This window comes from Phyllostomus hastatus, unplaced genomic scaffold, assembly GCF_019186645.2.
Source record: "Phyllostomus hastatus isolate PE091 unplaced genomic scaffold, TTU_PhHast_1.1 phas_scaffold_93, whole genome shotgun sequence".
NCBI lineage: Eukaryota > Metazoa > Chordata > Mammalia > Chiroptera > Phyllostomidae > Phyllostomus > Phyllostomus hastatus.
This window is the reverse complement of record NW_025334042.1, coordinates 2,344,334-2,370,511: the sequence shown is the minus strand read 5'-3', so window position 1 is coordinate 2,370,511 and position 26,178 is coordinate 2,344,334.

Genomic DNA, 26,178 nt, shown 5'->3' with positions numbered 1-26,178 from the left:
TCATTATATGACCCCATACCTAGAAGAAAGATAGTAGAAGGCAGGTGGGTAAAGAAGTAGACTGTAGAACGAGATTCAATAAGAGAAAGCAGACTTACAAATTAGACTAACACAAAAAGGGAGGCTAAAAATAATTATACTGCATCTTCCCTGTCATCTAGATCATTACAATGAGCTAGGAATAGAGCTTAATTCTACACCCCATTGCAGGCTAACTTTTGCATTACTCTTTACTTGTTAATTTTTCTCCAGTGACTAACGTCGAAAGTGTTCTAACCTAAGCCTGTAGAAGAAAACTATGTATTATTAGATTGGGTTGTGAGGAGACAGGCCTGTAAGTTAGGAAATGGAGAGTCCATTCATTATCTGGGAGCCAACATTAAATCTTCAATTTGTTCTTTGTAACTTACGGGCCACCTATCCAGTTGTAGTCTTGCTGATGATGGATTCTCACCAGAGTAAGAACACCTGAAACTTGGAAAACCAACTGGTTTATTAACATGATACTCTTCTTACTGTGGCTATGTCCATTCCTTCTCCTCTGTTTCCTCAAATTCTTTATTCTTTGTGATATAGTTCACTTTGACCTTCCATCTTGTGTTTCTTAAAATTCTACAAACACAACAACTGTTATTAACATGAGAGAGAATATAAAAGTAAACTTCTGTGGTGAATGTATGCCAAACACCATGTTAGGTATTTTGTAAAGCATTGTTTCAAATTTTGACAGTTTTAAAGACCCCCTTTTTTTCTATCTTTAGATTCACTACCTCTGTTCTCTATTTTTTTATTTGCTTTCCTTATTTTGGAATCTTTTGATGTTCTTACTACTTTCAACTCTTGCTTCATTTGTGTGGCAGTGCTGTTATTGGCTTCTTGCCTTCGTCTTCTCGTTATAGTCAGAAGTCTCACTCAAAGCAGTCTTTCATTGTATCGCTCATTGTAATTCATGAGTAATTACTTAGGGAAAGTTCCAGAGTCTAGTTAAGTTTGACATTAATTGCTTTCTAACTTTGTGGATTGCTATAAATGAGAGTGAGCATCTTAAGGACTAATGTAGTTTCCTTAGGATGAAAAGTGATTCAAAACACTGGGATTCACATTGTGGGCTTTTCTATAGATTTAGACATCACACAGTGTAATATAAAAATAATAAAATATAAAAGCAGAACTAAATATAAGTTATTGGACAATATCAGAAACTGAAAAACCCTAAGAAAATGCAAAAACGAAACAACACAAAACAAGAATACCTCTCTTCAATTAATCATTTCAGTAAACATGCATTTAACAAACAAAAGTATTATAAATTAAGCACTATTCTTAGTGCTATAAATTCAAAGAGATTTATATGCTTTGACTTTGGAGAATCTACTATGTGATAAAAGTTATATATATGAAACAATAATAAACACTGTTAAGATTAAACTGGTGCATGTTGATTACGGAAACATTAAAAGTTCAAAAAATGAAAATATTTAGTGTTGAGTAAGTACGGATTAGAGTTAAGTGGTTGTATGAACCCTCCTACAAATGGCAATTATAAAAACCAAATAAACTGTTTTCAGAAAGCAACTGTTTAAAGACACTGAAAAACTTCCAAGCACAGATAGAAGCCCAAAGAGAGTCTACTTTTGAAAAGCTGCAACTAGAAGGGGTAAGATCATTAGCTTGTGGCTTTCTGGTTACGAAGGTAAAAAATGATAACAAAAGCTGTAAATCCACTGATGTTATGAGAGAAATCCTGGAATGAGACTAAAAATATGATTATATATAAAATCTGCCTAAATTCAGGAATGGCAGCTAAATTATGCAGACACATGGGAGAGCCCAAAGGGCTCAGTGGTACTATTTCCTCATTTTACCTGGTAAATCTATCACCTTCTAATTTTTATAGTTGAGAAAGGAAGTTATCATGATAAAAATTGTTTGTCCCTGCTTTTTAAATTGAGCATATTTCCCAAATTCACACAAAACATATTTTGGAGACCAAAATGGTGACCCCTTAGAAACCTGACAAGTCATAAGATATAAACTGGCAGAACAACTGGAAATTTAAAAGTGTTAGAAATAAGCCCTGGCTGGCATAACTCAGTGGATTGAGCATGGGCTGCGAACCAAAGTGTCGCAGGTTCGATTCCCAGTCAGGGTACATGCCTGGGTTGCAGGAGATGACCCCCAGCAGCCACACATTGATGTTTCCCTCTTTCTCTCTATCTCCCTCCCTTCCCTCTCTAAAAATAAATAAATACAATCTTTCAAAAAAGAGAAGTGTTAGAAATAAAGAGTCACAGAGAAAGAAAGCCCCCCCTAAAATGAGTAAAATATTTACTTAAGTTCCTGGCTGACCACCCAATTGTGCAGACACAACAGAAGAGGCTCAACTTAAAGCCACAGAATTGAAAAAGACAAAACAAAGACATTAGAAGCTACATAACAAAAAGTTTGTGCTTTGAGTCTTGGCAAGTTCATTATCTACTAGTACTAAGAAACAAATAAACAAAGAATCACCAGATAGAATACAGAGTGATTATAAGGGTCTTATCTACAATGTCCAGTTTTTGTATCTCAGGGCAAATATTCACAGACACTTACAAATTAACTAATTTGATTCTCAAAATAAACTTGTGAGGTTTGTACTATCATTACCATCCACATTTTGCACATTTTTTTCATGTGAACATGAAAAAGTTAGTTTTTTTCTCCCACAGAAATTTCTAATAAAATTTATACAACTTACATGTGAGAATTTAAGCACACAATCATAATGAATGCAGTTTGCCTGAAGCAAATTATTGGCACTTTTTTGCCAAATAATATGAATACCAGTTTTCAAAGCTTTAAAACAAGCACATATTAACATTGGTAATATATTTGTAATTAAAGATAAATAAACTGCCCTGGCTGGCGTAGCTCAGTGTATTGAGCTCAGGCTGCGAACCAAAGCATCGCAGGTTCAATTCCCAGTCAGGGCACATGTCTGGGTTGCAGGTAATGGCCTCCAACAACTGCACATTGATATTTCTCTCTCTCTCTCTTTCTTTTTCCCTTCCCTCTCTAAAAAAATAAAATCTTAAAAAGATAAACTGAGATATATCAAATATATATTTATATGTATATCTTTATCTATGTATCAATAAATTATTTACTTTACTTATTTTAATTTTGATTTTTCTATACCTTTCAATTATTATTATAATGTATAAAACGTGAATCATAAAGTATATTTTACTTTAAAATATAGCATCTGTTGTCACATATGATATTAATCATGTCTTTCATATGTGTTTGAATGGTTCATATGCTACTTATCCAGCCACATTCATTCAGAAGTGGAAATTTCTACAAGATCATAACACAAATCCATATGACAGTCAATTTTTATATAAATATAAAATTATTTCCAACACTTAGATCCTAAAACAGTAGTTTTAAAACTTGACTGTGAATAAGGTCATTAGTAATGACATTAAAATTAAATGCACCATCCTTACTCTAAAAGTTTCTAATTCAATAGATCTAGGTGGGCCTCAGAAACTGTATTTGTTTAAATTTTCAAGTAGCTGTATTTTTAACAACTATTTCATATGCTCTGAACCTCAATTAATGGTAAAAACATCTGTGTACCAATTACTCTTTAATGCTTTCATTTCATTTATTTTCAGGTCTTGTTTAAGGCCAGATGTAATCCTGGATATTTTAGAGAACCACTTTAAAACAATGGTTTTTAAATCAAAATCATCTGGACTGTTATTAAAATTACACAGGCCCGGTTACCAATTCCTGACAACATGAGTACTAGCAGGGGAGTTCACCTTCCTGCTCTGAATCTCAGCCTGACAATTATCATAGGAAGAAGAAGAGCCTTAATTGGATTCATGACTAAAAACAAAACACTGTTCTGTGGCAAAATAAACAAGCAAACAAACAAATAAATAAAATTAAAAACTAAAAACAAAACACTGTTAAAAATCCTAAGGGCATTCATTTTGAGAGGGAAATGACGGCTCAGGGTAGCGTCAGTAAACAGAGAGGAGGCATAGACTGAAAAAGAATTTATAAATTGTCTCATGACATTTTCCTTCCCCGCGTTATTACTATGTGCCATGAAAGCAGATGGTCTAACACCAGATTCGTGGGAAACTGTGGATGATGGGCAGTAAAAATGATTTCAGCTAGTGTTTCTGGTCCCTAGAAGTCCCTTCTTCCCAAATGCAACCCATCCCTATCTTTAGGTACACATTTCTAGCCAAAATTATTCATAGTTCCAGGAGATATACAGTTAAGCGGTAAAAATAACAAGTTGTTTAAGGAGTACCATCACTATTAAAAAAAGACAGTAAATGGAAAAAACCTATACCAACAAATAATACCAGTTCAAAGATAAATATAAGAATAAAGTTACAAACTTTAATGTACCTGTATGTGGAAATGAGAGATCATTTAGATGGCATTATTAAAGTATATAGAGTATATGAATAACACAATTGATAAACCTTAATATACTTAATAGAACAGTACTTAATAATGTATCTTCACCCTGATGACCTAAAAAAATTATCAGATTATTTTGATAGGTGCTGGAAATCATTACATTAAAATAACTTTAAAAACTATTTAAAATAAATTTTAAAAATGCAAAAAGTGATTTAAAACTATTAAAAATAAATATAAGAAAACATCTTTAATTAAAAGCTATATGTAAAAATATCCAGTAAGAAACATTTGTGGAGAAACATTAAACAATTCTTCTAAAGACAAATGCAGATGAAGGAAACCCTTCATCACTGCTCCTGTAGACCAGTTGTAGATTTCCAGACCCATGTATTAAGATGAGAAATAGAAATGGATCTGTAAAGACTGCAATGAAACAGAGCAGTGTCATTATGTAAAAATAATATAATTGTTCTCATAAGTCAATAGACAAAATATTTGAGATAAAGGAGATTTCAGCAATTTCAACCTCAAAAATCCATAGCTTTCAGATCTAGCAACAATAACCAATTAGAAAATGTGAAAAGAAATTAAAAATTATACATAATGGTAAAAAAGTATGTTATCTTAAAATTAAATTTGTTCAAGATAAATAAAAACATAATTAAAATACCTAAAAAATCTGAATATGTGGAGTTGTATATCACCTTTTTAGATAATAAAAAAAACATAAAGGAAAAAGAAGACAATATTTAAAATATAAAATTGACTTTGAACAGTTATATTAAAGATTAAGGATACTAGGCTAAATTAATTAACTGATAACAGTTTAGAAAAATATTTACAATGTATAAAATAAACAAGGAATATCTGAAATACTGTGGACCTTCCACTTCAGTGAAAAAGTACATGGGAAGAAGATAAAATGAACAAAAGACAACACAAGAAAAAAGTTGGACAAACAATAGAAACATTAATTTCACAGAAGAGGCAGCATTAATTACTAATAAATATAGACAAATACACCACATCTATAAATAAAGCTAAATTGGAACAGCAATAATTATAGTTATCACACACTGTAATTTAAGTTAAAATACCACCGACACATATCATTTTTCAGGATTCACTAGTAACCAAATATGGAAAGAGGTATGTTGAATACTCCAAAGTACCTATGTAACTTCAAAAGAGGGGCTTTGTCCAGAGCAATCATTGTGGTAAGTCATAACCACTCAAGAGGGAATGTCTCAGTTTTTGTTTATTAGATTTTCCTTATTCTTGCAGTCCTTAAACAGAAAACTAAAATTATAAATGAAAATAAGAAGTATCAACTCCAGATCTACTGAAGTAGAAGATCCAAGCATGGAACTCTTTAATCTGCATTTTAGTAATTATCAAATTACCATCACAGAAATAATCACAGCACTTTAAATGAAATAGTATACTTTCCTCACCTGACCTCACCATACAAATCTTGACTTCTAAACACTATTTTCTAATAAAATGAATCAGGAAGAAATATGTGGGACTCTATACTGATGTAAAGAAATTATTAAATAAATGAATAAATTGAATAAAAGAGGCAAATTTTCTTACAGAAGATTTTTAAATTATTTATGTAGATACTCCTTCCTCTTGGATATGGAGCTTAATCCCTTTCTTCTCCCCCTTAAGTATGGCTTCCTTTTAGTGATTCACTTCCCAAGAAAAACATTAAAAAAGAAGAAAAATAACTTAAAGAATCCTGGCAGACACTACCTTAAATTAACCAAGTGTCCAAGTTTACTATCACCAATGATGGCAGGTTTCCTCTGATATGCTGTGATGGGGAGGACATTTCATTTTTGTAATATTCTTTTTAAAAGTCTTCCAGTGTCATTATGAGAAAAATACCAGGGAAAACCAAATTAAGAAATGTTCCAAAAAATACATGATCCATACATCTCAAAACTGTCAAGGTTATAAAAAATGAAGAAAAATTATGAAACAGTTACAGTATAACAGTGACCAAGGAGACTTGACTAAATGTAACATGGGATCCTAGATTGGATCTTAGAATAGAATAAGGTCATTTATGTAAAAAGTAGTGAGATGTGAATAAACTATAAAGTTGAATTGATAACATTGCACTAAACATTAATTTCTTAGTTTTGATACATGTACCATGGTAAACATAAGATGATAGCGTTAGAGGAAACCAGGTGAAGGGATGCAGAAATCTTCTCTATCATCTTGGCAACTTTTCTGTAGATCTAAAGTTATGCCAGAACAAGTTTATTTACAAATGCATCCAACACATATATGCACACACAACGCTCAGAAGAGTTGATTCAGAATTTGCTGACTTTTGGTTAGAGGACTAATCCTTCATTACTGTCAAAGACAAAATGCAAAATTTCACTGGACAGAGTTAAACAAGCAAGGAAGAAATTATTCAAGACTACTATAATAGCCGATAAAGGTTTAACTCACCTCCTCTGAAACAAAAGGAGGGAGAAGTTGTAAGCGCTAAAGCAAGCTCATAGAAATGTGCCGACGGGTGATAGGCGTGAGGTGGGAGAATGGTCAGTGTGATGAGGCCACCTGTGCTTGCCAAGTGTCATCCACTGAAGTTAGGTTCCTACTCTCCCGCAAAGACTGGGAGATGGGGACACTATCTTTCTGGGTAATTGCATTTCAAAGAAATGGCTTCCAGGTCCTTGAGGAAGGCATTCTTAATTTGTAAAACTGGAAGGAGGCTGGGAGAAGATTTATATCTTAAAGTAATGCTCTGATGAAAGGTCAGTGGCCTATAGTCAGAAAGAAATCTATCTGAAAGTTCCAAGAAGATGAGGGGACGTTCAAGTCATCTTGGTCATCCATGTTCTTTGTTTCCATAAAGAAAGGTTTCCTTTCCTATAAAACTCAGGTCTAACGAACTAACTAACTTACCAACTTTGTTCCCTTACTAACTCCTGACTAGAGAAGAAAGACTCCAAAATTTGATTCACAGGTTTGGGAAATTAACCCAGCCTCTGAGCTCTGCCTCCTTGCTTAGTACCCACATCCCGCTCTGTAATCTATCAGCAGTTAGTTTTCTAGATGTAAGCCTATGGTTTCCAGATATGAAATTTAAAAAATAATTATATTTGTTCTTTCCTTCCAGATCTTATCATTGTTTATCCCCATGCCATTGATAGTGTATCTAGCTACATATTTGCTTTGACCAATGGACATTGGAAAAAAGGGATAGGTTTTAGGAAGGATCATGTGATTCTACTTGCCCTTCTTACACTTCTAACATGGAAACAGCATGCTCTGGCAACCTGAAGCAGAGCCACTTCAGCTAACCCACACACCCATGGAGGAAAGAAATAAATCCCCTGTTAATTAAGTCACTGAAACTTTGGGATTGTTTGTTTTACAACATTTTCACATGCGCTATGCCAAGACTGAGTGAATAAGAATACCAATTCTGACCCTGGCCAATGTGTTTCAGTTGGTTGGGTGTCATCCTGCATAGCCAAAGATGGTGGGTTCAATTCCTGGTCAGGGCACATGCTGGGTTGCAGTTTCCATCCCCAGTTGGGGCACATGCAGGAAGCAACAAATTGATGCCTCTCTCACACTGATGCTTCTTTCTTCCTTCCCATCTTTCTGGAATCAATAAAAAAAAATTTTAAATATCAGTTCTGGGCAGGAGAATGAAGGTGGAAAACACTCCTGATGAGTTCCGTGAAGTGTAGATTTAAAGCCAAATCCCTTAATTTAGATTTTACCCTTAATAATTCTGAACCTGTTTTTATCTGCCTCATTATTTTATTCCTCACTTGATTCATTTTTTTTTCATTCCAGACAAATGTATTCACTGGAGGGACAATTTAGAATAAGGACTTAAACAGGAAATACATTATAAATAAAGATATTTAAAAAGCAACAGTGTTTGTGGATGGTTGGTGGAGGGAGAAGAGAGTATAGGAGGGATAACCCATAATAGAAAAAAACACTATAAAAATGAACTGTTTAAAAAAAGCAACAGTTTCATTCTACACAAACCATTATAGAAAATGCAAAAGAAGAGACATTTCCTGACATGTCCTTTGGAGAAGAATAATTTTTTATGTCAAACTTTATAAATAAACAAACAGCAAAAACTTAAAAGGTAAATATCATTTTTTATTTTAAGTAAACACTGATTTAAAAAGATATAACCTGGCCCATAGATACAAAAAAATACCAGATCAAATCAATGTCAGTTCGTGATTAAAACTGTTAGCAAACTTAGAAAATATTTTCCTACTTTGATAAAGAGATCTTTTAAAACCTGCAGTAAACACCATAATTAATAATAGAATGTTTACAGTTTTCTGACTGCCCAAATAAAACAAGGATGGTTACTATAACCTCTAGACATTGAATATATTGACCATTTACCTGGAGTTCTAAGCTGGTACAATAAAGAAAACAAATGAATAAATGACATAAGGATAGGAAAATAATACATATAATTAATTCTCATTATTTCAAAATAATTCTTATTATTAATAAGCATATTAAAAATATTTTCTGGAGCCCTGTTTGGTGTAGCTCAGTGGATTGAGCACGGGCTGTGAACTAAAGTGTCACAGGTTCGATTCCCAGCTAGGGCACATGCCTGGGTTGCAGGCCACGGCCCTCAGCAACCGCACATTGATGTTTCTCTCTCTCTCTCTTTCTCCCTCCCTTCCCTCTCTAAAAATAAATAAATAAAATCTTAATAAATAAATAAATAAATAAAATCTTAAAAATATTTTCTGGATAAAAATAACAATATTGTCATCATATTTCTATTTATCAAGAATAACTTGGAAATATAATTTAAATAATAATTATGAAAAACAGTTATTAATAGAAAACAGGAAGATTTTGTTAGATTTATATAAGGTATTAAATTAATAAATAAATTTAACAGGGCTGCTGAATCAGGTCTATGTATAAAAATTAATAATATTTCTAAATTCCAGCAGGAACAAACTGGAAAATAAAATTTAAAATATATTATGAAAATAAACACATTGAATTAGTATTCAGAAAGCTTTTAAACAGGAATTTTAAACTTATGATGTATTTCTCCTGCTGAATTTTCTGAAACCTAGTAAACATCCTAACACTAACCTGAATGAAAGATCCCTGCTTTCACAAATAAATAATTTATCTTTAGAAACTGTCAGACCTTGACTTTCCTACGTTTTCAGCTTCAGTTCATTCTCTTAATATTATTTTAAAGCAAATATTTATTCAGATATGCCTAGCAATATTAACTGCTATGAACTGCATGAGCAATGCCTCTGCCGTAATTACATATCAGATGTCTGAATTTCAGAAGCAAAATTTCAGCTTCAAATAATCTAAATGAAATGTTGACTAGATAGATACATTTGGCTATTGGGCTGTATGTTCCTTGCTGTTTTTTTCCAGGAGATTTATCCCATCTTACAAATGATCTCAGAAAAAAGGAAAATAGAACCTGACAAATACAGCATAATAAAATTAATCAAGCATTAGGCAAAATCATTACATAAAAATGAAATTCTAACAATTTTGTTGTCTTTCTCCTCACAATATGTATCAAAATTTCATGACAATATTAATTTTTCATTCTGAGCAGGCCAAAACTGATTGGGGAATTTAAAATTAAAGAAAGAAATATACTCTACCAGTATTCACTGTCAAGACAAGTAGGTTAAAAAATCGAACCCTTTGTGACTTTGGATGAAACTTCGATGAAAATGAGAGTCCTGAAATATTCCATTTTTAAACTGCAAATAACCCCTCTCCTCCTGTGGTACTTTCCCATCACCTACGACAATTTATATTGGGCCATTAATTCAAATGTTTTACTCCACACTATGTAATATGCTGTAGTAAAAGTGCAGTTTTGAGGGGCTTTTGAAAATATTTGATGAGTAGTAACCTGCTTCTTTCTGAATATTTGGGTAGGGATGAGGAGAGCAGATGTACAACAGAAAGGGCCAAGTGCACTCCATTATCAGTGTTGATATTAGAGATCCCATTCTCTGCAACTTCACATTACAATCCCTATATATTTTCTCATGACTATAAGTAATGGATCTGCTTAACCCGCTGCAATAGAGAGCTAAATATATTCCTTGCTCTCAATGAGAGAGACTCCAATTTTCATAACTCAGTCACTAGCTTGTCATTTTCTTTTTAAGAATAATTTATAGCAGACATATTCATTGTTTTCAAGGAAAACATCCTGTCTTATGCATTTCGCCCCCACGTTCCGGGTACCTCTTGGAATCTGACTTACCTGAACTTAAATATCATGACGGGTTGGACTGCAGAACAAGCTATAACAAAACTAGGCTTGTTAAAAACAGTCTCATTTAGAATGCGAGGTGGAAAGCATGTGCGTGTGTTCTACAAGACACTTCTGCCATGATTTTTGCCTCACAATCTCTCAGCAATAAATGCTGGAATTACAAAACCCCATATCTCCTAAGACTAAACTGTCCCTAAAACCAAAATTTTTAGAGATTCTCTACGGTAAATCTTTGCTTTGAAATTTAAAATAACAAAAACTTTAACACCACTCATAATGCAGTGGATTTACATTACTAAGTGCAACTCTTAACTTCTAACTCCGCAGCCTCTACTTTCAGACTAACCAACTGGTCAGTTTATGCCAGGAACACTGCAGGTGGGTTGCTTTACATTTCTGTTAACAGAGGGACCTGTTATGGCTCTTCATAAGTTTGCTTTTGATTACATTATTGAATTGGTCTCCACTTTTTGTAAGAAATGATTATATTATTAAATTTTAAACTTAATTTGCCCTGAAAGTACAAAAAATAAAAATAAAGGTAAACAAGCTAGAAGTCCCAAAGCACTGTGTTGTGCTCCATTTTAGCATGTTGTCCCAGAAACCCACCATCCACCAGGTTCAGCGACAGCCTCCCACATTCAGTTGTGTTTCTTTTTTTTAGAATAATCATATAATTGAAAAACAGTATAAACAGTAAAAATGTGCAACTCTACTATCTGTTGTTTCACCTTCTTAACAACACTCATTAGAAGTATATTGCTTAAGAAATTTATGGGAAAAAATTACGGGGGTGGAAATGGGAAGGAGGTGGGGAAGGCTGGAGTGGGGCGGGCTGGAATGGGAGTAAAAGACAGAAAACTGTACTTGAATAACAATTAAAATAAAATAAAATTTAAAAAAAGAAACTTTCACAGGTTGCTAGAATAATGAAAGACATTCTGTTGGGAACTGCCCTGACTGGTATCAGAAGCTGAAACCCCCACCTAGGCTAAGGCTAAGGGAACGCCCTTGGAACTGTAAGCCAGCAAGGAGACAAAAGCTTATCTCCCTGGCAGGAATGTTGCTTCTGCTGCTTTATTCATAACTGAACCCCAAAAAACCTTGGTTGGTTAGCCAAAGACGGGTAAGATTCCCCAAGGGGGGAATGACCTAAGACAGACACGATCACTTTGGGAGGCCCCCCAAAAGGACTTGGGGGGCTGCAGCAAAAGGGGGTGATGGACCCTTGCTCCTCGGCTTTGACATAGCCTAAGTTCTCATCGTCTGGGAGAAAATCTCCTTGGTTGCCTTAGTTCCCTTGCTCCACCTAAGCCTGAAACAATGACAGGGTGGTGCAGCTCTGTGCTGAAAAGGGCGGATTCTCCAGGTGATCAGGCCTAAGAAAGAACATGTAAATTACTGTGAAACCTTCTTTGTTTAGAATGCTCTCAGTTGAATGAGAAGGGTCTTAGGAGGAAGTCAGTATGTTCCTCAAAGTCTTACAGCTCTTTGACCCTGACTCAATAGACCGGCAGAGTTCCTTGTTTTCTATGGTTCCTTACTTCCCCCTAATGAGTACTGTACTTTACCTGAATTATTATGCAGAATGAGCCCAATAAAAGCAAGTATGGACTGTAAATCGGGCGCTCCGCACTAGGGGGGGGGGGTGGCCATTTCGTCCCTACTTCCCCACAGAAACTAGTCTGTCTCTGTGCATGTGTTTTTAATCCTGTGTTTATCATCGAGCCATCCACAGCATTCCGTGGTCACTGCTGGCCGGTGACCCACACATCACATTCTATTTTAATTTTTCTTCATTTATCCCTGTGGTAATTGATCACTCAACATAATGCACTTTAAAAAGGAAGTTGACTTTATAAATGATGTATACATGTATATAATATGTAAATGTGTATATGTATACACACATCTGAATATCTTTGTTTATTCACTTACTTTCAATTTTTGTGCTCTTTAACTTTCACCTTTTCAAAAACATAGAAAGCTTTTGCTTTGTTGTCCAACCTAAGATTTTTTTTAAGTTTAATTCACTGTGATCATGGATACCTTTGGTATTAATTCTACCATATTATTTTCTAGCTATCATATATCCCTTTTCATTTCAAATTTTTTATAAAATTAATCATACTTTAGTTGTTAATTTATTAATCTTTATAGTATTTCTTATTTTAATAATGGTAAACTAAATAAGATAGAGCTGTACTTACATAATCCTCAACCCAAAATTTGATGAGGTTCACATATTAGCAAAATGCCCCACATTAGAAAGATATATAGCTTATTTTGTACATAAATAAACCCATTCCAGTGATGTTCTGCTGGCTTTTATGTATGGTGATTGACTATTAAGAAATTTCAGTCCTTATTCTCTGTAATAAGTAGCATAAATGGTAGGTAGAAAACAGACAGGGGGAGGTTAAGAATAGTATAGGAAATTTAGAATTCAAAGAACTTATACGTACAACCCATGGACATGAACTAAAGCTGGGGAATGTGAGAGGGAGGGGGTGTGCACAGTGGAGGGGAATAAGGGAGAAAAATGGGACAACTGTAGCAACATAATCAATAAAATATATTAAAAAAAGAAATACCAGTTCTTAAAATATCTTTAGAAGCTGCCGACATCAACCTTACTTATACCACAATTGACTTCCATAACAAAAAGAATTACTAGAAAATGCCCAAGTTCTTCTAATGAAATATATATACAGTTATTATAACATATATTTATATAAAGCTATAGACTTGATCTTGAACATAGAATCTTTGATAGATTTTTAAATTTTAAAGCTATTCTTAATTTCTTTTTGATGCTAGAATATCAGTTTTCTTGTGTGAAGAATACAAATACTTGAATATATGTTGCCAGCCTTCAGATTATCTTCTAAATTTCACAGACATTCCCTAGCATTTTAAGTGAAATTTGGAAATGGCTTTTCAAGATCATGTGAAAGTTAATTTATCTTACTTTTACTGTCAAATATTTCTATTTTATCCTTGGCTATTTTTGAATGTAGCTTGGAACTCGAAGAACAGTAGTCTTTTATAAAAGTCAGTCTTCTGCATAATGTCTAATGGTTAGATTTATCCCTGAGGAAGGATGTAAATTCATTGCAAATGATACTTTAATGGAGCCTAGCTTTATTGTCATGCAAAGAAATCCAAATGAATTTGGCAGCCAGCAGCAATTCCTATGGGAAGCAGTTCAACATGAGGCATGGGATCTTGTCAGAAATAAGTAAATAAATACTTCTAGCTTTCCCATTCTAACAATTTTATCCCATTAAGGAAATGCAGAACATGATTTACACATTGTTGATAATCTTTTTTAAAGAACCAGTCCAAGTACCAGTACTTGTTTGCACTTATTGTAAGAGATTTGACAGGTATTTTATTCATGATATGCTGGAAACAATATTAGTTCCCACAAAGTTGCAAAATACTCATAAGTGAATATACATTTATTTAGTTTAGATAAATGACCCCCTTTCATTGACATGGGTTATGTTAATTTGTTGGATTTCTCTTTTAAACCATTATGGCTAACAATGGCAAGTAGCCCCTTCATAGGCAATTCTTCAAGTTTAAGCATCTTTTACGTTTATCGGATTAAAATGGGTAGGGAGTTTGTTGTAGTGATTTTAATGATAATTACTTGAAATTTTGAAATACAGCAGTCTACTTAATCTAATGCTGAATTTCTAAGGGAATTGTATGCCATAAGAATATCTGATTTTGAAAGCAGAACAAGTTCTCATGGATTCATGAAATACCTGACTAGAGATAACATTCTCTTCAGAAGAGGGAAGCAATTTCCTTGAGAAATAAGTGTTATAAACTTAATGAGATTCCAAATAGTTGCCATAAGAGATAACAGTGCTTTTATATTGGAGTAATCTTCATAGAAGATAAATAGAAATTTTATTACAAAAATTTGCTATGTTGTTCAACTATTTTATTTCTAGTTAATTATTTGATATATAATCCATATAGAAAAGCATATAAAATAGACATGTGTAATATAAAAAATAATGATAATGTGAACACCTATGTTCTACCACACAGGTCAAGAAATATCATAGAACATTGTTAACATGTCATGAGTCTCTTAGGAGTGCCTTTTTCAACATAAATTCCTTCCTCCCTCCAGAATTAACCCATATGGTGAAATTTGTGATAACCATTTTAGCTTCTTAAAAATAATGTACCCCCTTAATCTGTGTCTTAATATGAATTCCTTACTAATATAATATAGCACAGATGTTTTAGACATATTTAGATAAATATTTCAATATTTATCTGTTACTGCATGTTGTTAGAGTGATTATTTTATTAGTGCATTTGTGTATATTGTTCAGCAATAATTTTTATTACTGAATTCCACTGTATGACTGTACTAGCATTTATATATTCATTCTGTGCCATTTCCAGTTTTTATAAACAACACTGAGATGTACAGGTGTATGTACATGAGTGTGTGATTTGGAAGGGGCTGAAGCGGCGGGCCACGCAGAATGGATACAAGTTTTCTGTAGAAAACTAGTGTTCAGTGCAGTCCCTGGACCAGCAGTAACAGCATCACCCTGGGGACTTGTTCCAAGTACTCATTCTTAAGTTCTACCTCAGATGTAGTTCATCAGAAATTCTGAATTTGCGGCCCAGCAATCTTTTTAACAGTGTTGCTAGTTAATTCTGACATACTCTAAAGTTTGAAAACAAGGTATGACTGGAAGGGGAAATGCTAAATTGTAGAGTGTGTACATCTACAACTTTATTCGATAATTCCAAGTTGTTCTTCAAAGTGGTTGTACCTATTGACAAGACTCCAGAGGTGCATGACAGTTCACGTTAGTTGTGAACATGGAGATGCACTCCCTGAGACTCCTTCAAAGAAGAACTTGTTGGCCCAGATGTTGGCCGGGCTGACAGGATAACCTTCAGCTGCCGAAGCCTTCTGGGATTGGCTTAACTGCACAGAGCTTTCTCACCATGGTCACACTGTTTCTGTGGATGGCCGGCATCCAGTGACATATTCAAGTAGTCATGAAGAAGCCTGGCCATTTCAGCCGTCTGTAGGACAACTCTGATGAGGCATTTTAACTGCAGAATACTCTGTAGTGTCCATAAATTCTGTCTTCTGGTAATGTTTCACAGCAGGACATTTTCAATTTCCCAATCTTGCTTTTTTCCCCCTCTTTCCCTTAAAAACATCATAAACATTAAACTCTGATTCTGTTACAGAACACAACAAGGGGGGCCTGGGACGATATACTATTATTGAAAGAAGGCCCCGGGTCCGTTATGTCCGCCGCCAGAGGAAAGACATCTCTCAATGCCAGAGATTCGTGAAAAGGAAAGGAAATGTTTATTTAATGCTAGACTAACTTAAAGTAGTGACCTAATGTCTTTATCAAAAATCCTAAAGTCCCTAAAAACACCCACAAACACGCAGTCCTTCGTTCCTTCCCCCTTTGCCCAGTCCAGAGTACCGTATCTCAGGAAAGGAAATAGAAGTCCATGGCTCAGGCAGTCCTCTGGTTCTTCACAGTTAATACTCCATCTCGACTCGGAGACCTCCCTGGGTTCCCGGCACCCTCGGCTGAGTCGCCGGGATCTCTGCTAAAACCAGGTGGTGGTTCCCCTTCTAAAGCTGTGGGGGTCCCTGCTCTGTCCAGGCCTCGTGGTTCTCCCTCTCAGGGCTGCGGGAGTCTCCACTCTGACAAGGCCGCGTGGTTCTCTCTCCTAAAGCAGCACGGTTCTCCCTCAATGGTTGAGGTCCTCCCCATTCTGCTAAAGCCGCATGGTTCTCCCTCTCTGGGATGTGCATGGCTCTCCCTCCTAAAGCAGCATGGTTCTCCCTTCTCTCAATGGCCAAGGTCCTCCCCATTCAGCTTCACATGCCAGAACTGTATCCTTCCAGCTTTACTGGGCTGCCATCATGAGTCTGGGCAGGTGTGGCCCCATGTCCTGGAGCCAGTCTTCTCCGAGCTCCCACGCAGGTGCTGTAGCTTGGGGGATCTGCCCCCAGTCACGTGTTGGTGGGGAAGTTACTTCCATTCCCCTGGCTCAGAGATGATCACAGCTATTTAACACATCTAAGCGACCAGCCAAAGGCTATAGATATATTAAATGACCACGCCAGAGGGTAGCTGCAAGGCTGTTGCTATGCAAAACAGCTCTCAATGACCCTACTCCATTTGTTCCTTCCCCCAACCCACACCGTGGGGGGGGGAGGTGGAGACATCTTAAAATCTCCTGGACACCTTAAGTTCTGGACCCCATTTCAAATTTTCAAATGCCCATTTGGGGTCCCCCCTCTTGGCTGCACCCTGTAACAATTCCAAATCTACTTCCAGAAAGACTTAACTGCTTCCTTGCTCTTAATACTTGGTGATTAACAAAATTTAACATTTTATCCTCCTTTGGGATTTTAAATAATGCTTAATTACACCTTCCTGATTACTAGTAATGTTGAGAAGCATTTTATTTGGAATTTCTATTTTGTGTAGTACCATTTTAAGTATTTTTCCCATTATCTATTATGGTGTCAATCTTTTTCTTATTAATTGGTGGAATTTTTTATATATGCTAAATATTGGATTTTTTTTATTACAAGACAACAAATCTTAATAAGCTTGAATTGATCAATCTTTATATTTATCCTAATTAATTTTGTGCTTTAAGAAATCTTTTCCTAAGACATAAATATCTTGTCTGGAATCTTTTCCTTAAGACATAAATATCTTGTCTGGATTTTTAAGGGAATTAAATGAGATAATCAATTTTAAAATAATAGAAATTTCCCTGGCTGGCATAGCTCAGTGGATTGAGTGTGGGCTGTGAATCAAAGTGTCACAGGTTCAATTCCCAGTCAAGGTGCATGTCTGGGTTGCAGGCCACGGTCCCCAGCAACCGCACATTGATGTTTCTCTCTCTCTCTCTCTTTCTCCCTCCCTTCCCTCTCTAAAAATAAATAAATAAAATCTTTAAAAAAATAATAGAAATCTTCACCACTTTTAATCACCCAATCAATGAACATTATCTATTCTTCCATTTTGTAGTTCTTTTTTCATGTCAGTGCCTAATATTTTATATTATTTTCATAAATATTTTGCACAATCCTGGTAAGATTGTTTCTTATAATCTTATATTTTGTTGCTATTATATATTTTGTGTAACATTTTCATTTTATACTTGTAGATTTGCTAGTTCAGGAAAATATTTGTTTAATTATTTATTTTGAAAGCGCAAAGGCAAACTGAAACATACATTCAAATGTGACAAATTCTAAAAGGTGGAAAAAAAGAAGGCAAATTAGGGAACTTAGTATCTAAGGAAAGACATGACAGAGTGTTCTCTGGGTTTTCTTTTTTGTCTCATACATCCTAGAAAAGAAGAAGAAATCAGCAACCCAGAAATTCCAGTAGGTGCAGATAAAATAAGCTGCAAAACAGGACTGCTTTCTTTAGCCAAAGAACCAGAAAAGGGGCAGTCTGGAAAGAAAAAACAAAAACAAAAACAAAAACAAAACCATATTAAGCAATAATTACTAAACAAAACATAAAGAAAAATTTTTGGTACTTTACGTAGATATATGCTAGGGTATTTTTTTTTTACATAGACTGTTTTTAGAGCAGTTTCAAGTTCAAAGGAACAGTAAGCAGAAACTACAAACAGTTCTCCTACATTCTCTGCCACCCGTGCACAGGCTGGCCTCCTTCACTATTAATATCCCACGCCAGAATAGTGCATTTGTTAAATTGATGAATCTCCTGGCTGGCATAACTCAGTGGATTGAGCTCGGGCTGTGAACCAAAGTGTCGCAGGTTTGATTCCTAGTCAGGGCACTTGCCTGGGTTGCAGGCCATGACCCCCAGCAACTGCACATTGATGTTTCTCTCTCTCTCTTTCTCCCTCCCTTCCCTCTCTAAAAATAAATAAATAAAATCTTTTAAAAAATTGATGAATCACCCTGGCTGGTGTAGCTCAGTGAATTGAGCTTGGGCTGCGAACCAAAATGTCTCAGGTTTGATTCCCAGTCAGGGCACATGCCTGGGTTGCAGGCCACAGCCCCCAGCAACCGCACATTGATGTTTCTCTCTCTCTCTCTTTCTCCTTCCCTTCCCTCTCTAAAAATAAATAAATAAAATCTTTTTTAAAAAAAGGATTTAGAAAAAAAATTGATGAATCTACATTGACACATCACCCAAAGTCCATAGTTCACATTAGGGTTTGCTCTTGGTGTACATTTCTATGAGTTTTAACAAATATTTAGTTACGTGTATCCACCAGTATGGTATCAAACAGAATACTTTCACAGTACTAAAAATATTCTGTGCTCTGACTATTCAAACTATTCTGGAATACCTATGAGGCAAATGTTGGACCTCTTAAAGTTGTCACAGAGGGTGTTTACACTATCCTCATTTTTTTAAAATTCCTTTTTCTTCTTGTTGTTCTGATTGGTTGTTTTTGGCTTCCTTATGTTCCAAATCATTGATTTAGTTCTCAGCTTCATTCAGTCTACTATTGTTTCCCTGTAAATTGTTTTTTTTTAATTTCAATTAGTGTATCCTTTGTTTCAGGCCAGTTCTTTTTTATGCTGCTGAGGTCCACACTGAGTTCCTTGAGCATGCTTATAACCAGTGTTTTGAACTCTGCACCTGATAGATTGCTTATTTCCATTTTGTTTAGCTCTTTTTTCTGGAGGTTTGATCTGTTCATTCATTTGGGCCATGTTTCTTTGTCTCTTTGCTTTGTCAGGCTCCTTGTGTTTGTTTCTATGTATTAGGTAGCAATGTTTGACTCCATGTCTTGCTAGTGTGGCCTAATATAGTAGATATCCTTTGGGGTCCAGTGGCACAGCCTCCCCTATCACCCAGTCTGAGTACTCAAGGTGAGCCCTTCCTGTGGGCTGAGTACACCTTCCTCTTGTAGTTGAGCCTTGGTTGTTGTTGGCAGATCAATGGGAGGGAATTTCCCCAGGCCAGTCAGCTGCAAGGAGTTCCTGTGATCACCAACCACCAACCTCCACCCTCTGTGAAGGATCAGTTCTGCAGGGGCAGGGTGGTGGTGCTCCAATGTGGTCTGTAGCTCTCCACTGGGTATGTTGGCCCTGGAGTTTCCCGGGTGGTTCAGGCCAAGGTCAGCCTCCACCTGTGTTTTGCCTGGGCACCCTTCCGGAACTGTAAAGCAATCTGAGATGGCTTCTGCTTGTCCTAGGCTTGGAGATTCCAAGGTGAAGCCAAGCTATAACTCTAATCTGGTTGCTTCTAGGGCTCGCTGAAGCCAGCTATTGCTTGTTTGATAGGATTAAGGACCCAAGACCAGCCATTCTAATGGAAAAACACCTTGGATTGACCATTAAGTTGGTGAGGTAGAGCCTCTCTAGATCTCTAGGGTGGGTCACACAGTGTTAGCCAGATTGATAGAATCTCAGGTATGGTGCCAGCCTACCAGCTCTGTGGGGAGGAATGCTTAGCAAAGGGACAATGACCTCTACGCACCCTGATGCCCGACACTTCAGTCTCTCCCTATATACCACTTCAAGCTGACAGCCAGGAGCTAGAGCTCAGAGGGAATTAGTCTGAGTAGGTTAGTAAGTGTGTGGGTTCCCCAAGACAAAATGCTTAGAGTTCCAGCAGCTTCCCCCACCCATTCAATCTCCACTGTGTTTTTCAGCCAGATGTTACAAGGACTTATATTCCTAGGACTGAAATCCTGGGCTGGGGGACCTGGTGTGAGTGTGGGACTCCTCACTCCTGAGATATCACTTCCAAATTTTTATCCAAGTGGTTGCAGAGCCAGTCCATTCTATATCCATATCCCTCATACCAGTCTGGATGGACGTGGTTTCTTCAATTCCGTGGTTGTCAGACTTCCATTCAACTTGATTCCTGATGCTCCTTGTGATAGTTGTTTTATAATTTAGTTGTAATTTTGATGTGGTTCTACGAGGAGGTGAGCCATGCCTGCCTATGTCATCATCTTGACCAGAATCTTCTCGCCCAGTTTTTAATTAAGTTGTTCATTTACTTTTTAACTTTAAGAGTTCTTTGTGTATTTTAAATACTAGTCTTTTATCATATAACTTTAAAATAACACTATACCATTTCACAGGTAGTTCAAGTAACTTTTAATAATAAAATAGTCTTAATTCCCTTCTATCCATTGTATCATTGATGGCATTCATTTCTCTCATACCTAAATTATTATCATCCAATATATTATATTGCTGCTGTTATTTTAAACAAGTGACTTGTTAGTTCAATTAAGAATAAAAAATATATTTTTTATTTTACCTTCACAAATTTCTTCTAAGATGCTCTTCTTTTATTTATGGAAATCTGAGTTTCTGATTTATATCATTTTCCCTTGTTTTGATGAATTCCTTTTGTTATTTCTTACAAGGCAGATTTATTGATAACTAATTCCCACAGTTTTATTTGTCTGAGGAAGTCTTTATGCCTCCTTCACTTTTGAAGGATAATTTTACAGGGTACAGAATTCTAGGCTGGTGGTTTTTCTTCTCTGAATGCTTTAAATATCTATTCATTCTACTCCTCTTGCTTGTATAGTTTCTGAGAAAAAGTTGCATGTAATCATATCTCTGTTCCTATGTGGGTAAGGTGTTTCCTTCCTCCTCCCCCACACCTCTATCAACCTTCAAGATTTTTGCTTTATTTTTTATATTCTGCAGTTTGAATATGATATGTCTAGGTGTAGTGTTGTTTTGTTTTGTTTGTTTGTTTTACATTTATTCAGCTTTGTATTCTCTGACCTTCTTGGGTCTCTGGTTTGGGGTGTGATATTAATTTGGGAGTTTTTAGTCATGATTTCTTCCAATATTCTTTGTTTCTTTGTCTTCTCCTTCTGACATTCCCATTTCACATATGATAAGCCTTTGTAGTTTTCCCATAGTTCTTGGATTTCCAGTTTCTTTCCTTTCTCATCTTTTCTCTATTTCATTTCGGTTTTGGGAATTTCTACTGACATATCTTCAAGCTCAGAGATTCTTTTTTCAGCCATGTGCAGACTGCCAATGAGCCCATTAAAGGTCTTTCTCATTTCTATAATGATTTTTATCTCTAGTATATAAGAAAAAACAGAATGCTCTGGCTCATTTATGTGGTTACCTTCCCTCTCTGTGGTAAAAGCCAGAATGGATTTTTCTCTGATATTTGCTATAAGAAGCTGGTAGCACTCTAGGAGATAAAACACACAATTGTAGGCCCCCTAACCCCACCCCAGAGTTTTTAAATCTCAGCCTTTTCACACCTAGCCTCCATCAATTCATCACTTACACTTCAGATTTTCCTACCCAGACATTGGTTCCAGGGGAGATTTCAGCTTGTCAGTTTCAGCTCAGATAAGCTGATTCTCTGTATCCTCCAGTGTCTTCAACTTTGGAGGCAGGGTTATGCTCTGTGAGCTTACTTCTCTATTGTATCTAAGAAAAAAGTGTTTATTTTAACTTTGTTCACCTTTCTACTTGTTGCTAAGGTGGAGTGGTGACTTCTGAGTTCTTGATATGCTGAACCAGAAACTGAACATCTGGATGTCTTTTGTATGTATTATACTTGTGATTTGTTAGTCATCTTGAATATGCAGATCGGTTCATTTTATCAACTCAAGTAAATTTTCAGACACTTATTTCTTCGAAATATTGCCTCTGCCCATTCTTCATCTCATTTCTTTTTGAAAACTTAGACATGTTAAACATTTGCCTTATGACCAGTCTGTCTTGACTCTTTACTTTTCATCTTTTCATTTCTATGAGTTGCATCCTATAAAAATTTTTTGTTCTGTTTTCCAGCTTGTCAGTGTGTGTTTCTGTCTAATCTGATGTTAAGTGTCTTCTTGGAGATTTTTGTTACAATTATTAGGCAGAAAGTATATACATATATTTCTAGAAATCTTGGTTATTTTTCTCAAATGTCTTAATTTTTTGTAGTTTTAGTTCCTAGCAGATATTTTAAAACACGCATTTTCTTTGTATATGGTGAAGCTTAAAAATATCTTCTGATAATTTGTGTCTGATAATTCCAACATTGAAGTGTGTTACAGATCTTTACTATTTTTGCTACTTTTCAGACATGGCACTTACATGCTTGATTTTTTTTTTTTTTTGGTGTATGTGATTTTCATTTTCCTCATGAAATTGTTTGTGAGAAATGCCCTATCTATTTTTTGTACTTTTTTGTTCCTTAATTACTGAAAATGAAGCAAAGAAACAATATTTTAAGGGAGAGAAAAAAAGAGAGAAAGATTAGAGGAGAAAGAGAGAGAGTGAATAAATAGAATCAACATACATACTCTTATATTGACTAGACAACTCTGTACAATATGTAGCTGGCACAATCAATAATCCTCAATTTCTTTGGGATGTTCAATTTTTTATCAAAATTATTTCTGATGCTTCTTTTCATCAGTGTTCTCTGTGGTACTGAGATATGTATTTTCTTTCTCTGTACACAATTTATTAACCTATGTATTACATTAGCGTTTAACTCTTTTACAAAAACTGAGTATATTAGGCTTATTTTCTCCTCTGTCAATACACACCAATTATAAATGAAAAAAATTTTCAGTTTTATAATTAGCAGTTTACATCCATCTGTATTGTTCTAAAAACTTGAATGGGGTAGAGAAGAATGTGTTCAAAATATGTGGAAATTAGTGCTAAAGCCATAATGAATATCTACAGTAAACATAAAGAACTGATGTGTGAAAAGGTAAAATCCTTCAATATATCCTTTCCTTTCTTAAATATTTTTATTTTTCCCCATTGCCTTAATAAGGCAATGCACTTATAAATATGCACTCTCTTCTACATGCTAGTCAAGTTATTTACTGGGTCTTGCTTGTTCTAACTTCATTCTAATAAGAAAGCATTGCCTCTTGACCTTGTTCTTTCTGCTTATCATCCACAATTTATACTTCAGCTATGTTGATATATTTTAGGCTCAAACTTCTAAGCTTGCCTACCACACCACATTCTCAAACAAGAGAATTTAAATGTGAAGTTCCTCAATTCCTCAAAAGTAGAACTACAGATCTACCTACATTCATGCACCTTTTACTATTTTTCTCCTAGTCACAAAAGACGCACTGGAATAGGCAGTTTCCAGGGAAAGCATCTATATTCTGTATGTTGGAGACAATCTGCTTCCAGCATTTAAGGAATCCTCTACTATTAGTTATTTCTTCTTCTTTTTTCTTTTTAAAACCCATTTTCTGTTAATATACTCAGTCTCTGAAGGACAGAAACATTGTGGTTTTTGCTTTCTTCTGTATATCAAAACTGGCTTTTGTGGTACCTAAGAGCATTCCAGTATGGACTTATAAATTATTGATTGCCCCAGAATATATCATCTTTCATTTTTTCTTTTCTATTTTCGCTTCCTCTTGTGCAGTGTCATTGCTTTAAATGAAGTCCCCATGAGTAACAAACCTGATCACATTTCTTACCACTAGCCTTCTCTCTTCTCTATTCCAGACATAGTGATCTCTAATTTTAGATATTCTCTCCCCATCAAGACCACTTTTATTTAAAAAAATATTTATACAGGCATTGGCAAAAGTAGTTTTTAAATATTTCATATTTAATATATTTATTCCATTACCATTTAGTACCCTTATCCTCTTCCCCCACAATCATCACACTGTTGTCCATTTAATAATAATAAAGCTGTTGTTATAATCATAACCTGCATCTTTTTCTTTATGAATAACTGTAAAACTACTTTTGCTTACCCCCATATGTTCACATCTCTCACTAACTCCATACTCAATTTCTTTCCTACTCTAAATTTAATTATACACCAATTCTAGCCACTAACATTTTATTTTTACACTTACATGCACATGAACTTATAAATTTATTTTTTCAGCCCAGAACTCCTATGAACTATGAAACTTATACCCTATTGCCTCCTTTATATTTCCCCTTAACTATAAAAAAGACATCTCAAATTTCAAATATCCAAAACCATAAGTAGAAACTTCTGTGCCTGATAAGTTCAGTGCCTGAACTTATCTGTCCTCTAATATCCTCTAGTGAATGCCACCAATATCAATAATTCTAGAACACTTTGATCTTCTTTGGCTTCAGTTTACCCACTTCTTCATATGCAAACTATTTGTTTGATTACTTATTTTAAGATCGTTTTAAAGAAATTAAAGCACAATGCATATATAGAAAAGAGTACAACTCATTAGTACACAGCTCAGTAAATTAGTACACAGCTCACACAATCAACAACTAAAAAAAGAAAACTGTTTCTGTCTCTTCCTGTCTACTACCCTTCTATCCTCTCCAAAAATTAATACCTAGCAACATTGATTGGTCTTGAGTAATTTTTCACTTTATAAAATGGAACCAAATACTTGGTATTTTTTAAATCTGTTTTTTATCCACTCAACATTATGTTTGCAACATCAATCCACATGTTGCTTACAGCTGCAGTTCATGAATTTATCATTTTTATATTATTCTATTGTATACATATACAAAATTTAATTATTCATTATTCTGTTGCCTTTTTCAGTTATTTCAAATTTTGAGTTATTACACTAAGAGTAGTGTTACCATTTTTGTGAGTATTTTTGATGGCCATATGTATATATAGTTCTGTTAAATGTACCTGTAATTCTAATTCCTGTACTATAATGTATGTATAGATTTGACTTTGGTAGATAAAGGCCAGAACTTGCTGATTTTAAACACATAAACATTTTTTTTTCTTCATACATACTCATAATTTTAAAGATAGTAAAATTACTAAATTACAGTGGTAATCTCTTCTCTGGTCTTCTGATCCAGCACAGGTTCCTCTTCAATACTATTGCTTCATTTTGGACTCACTTATCTTTTTGGAAATGAAAGTACAGCCCTTACATTTGACCATGCCGTGCCTTACTCCCACTTCCTATACAACCACAGTATTTGCCTCGTTAGCTCTCATTCTTTCCCTTAAATTACTGCTCACATAAGTATACACTTATAGCCCAATGCAAACGATACAGTTACAATTGTACATGTATCACTGTGATTCTTTTATAAATGCCTCTCTTTGCTATAAGATTGTAAGCTCTGTGATGGCAAAGACTTTGTATCATTTCTCTTCCAATCTAAGATCCCTAATGCACAGAACAATGGATAGAACATAGTAGGTGTTCAAAATAGATGGTTGTTGAATGAATGCATTCATGCCAGAAAACGTGAATAAATGAATGCTATTTACATGGAAAACTCTTTCTCTTCCCTCTTTCTTCTCTAACTTTGTTGGTTAATTATTATTCATCCTTCATATCTCAGCTTATACACTGTTGACTAGGATATTTTTCTTAATCAAAACTTCACTAAAATGTTCCTACAGTGAACTTTACTTATAACTGATTCTTTCTTATTCTAATTTAACCTATCACATAAC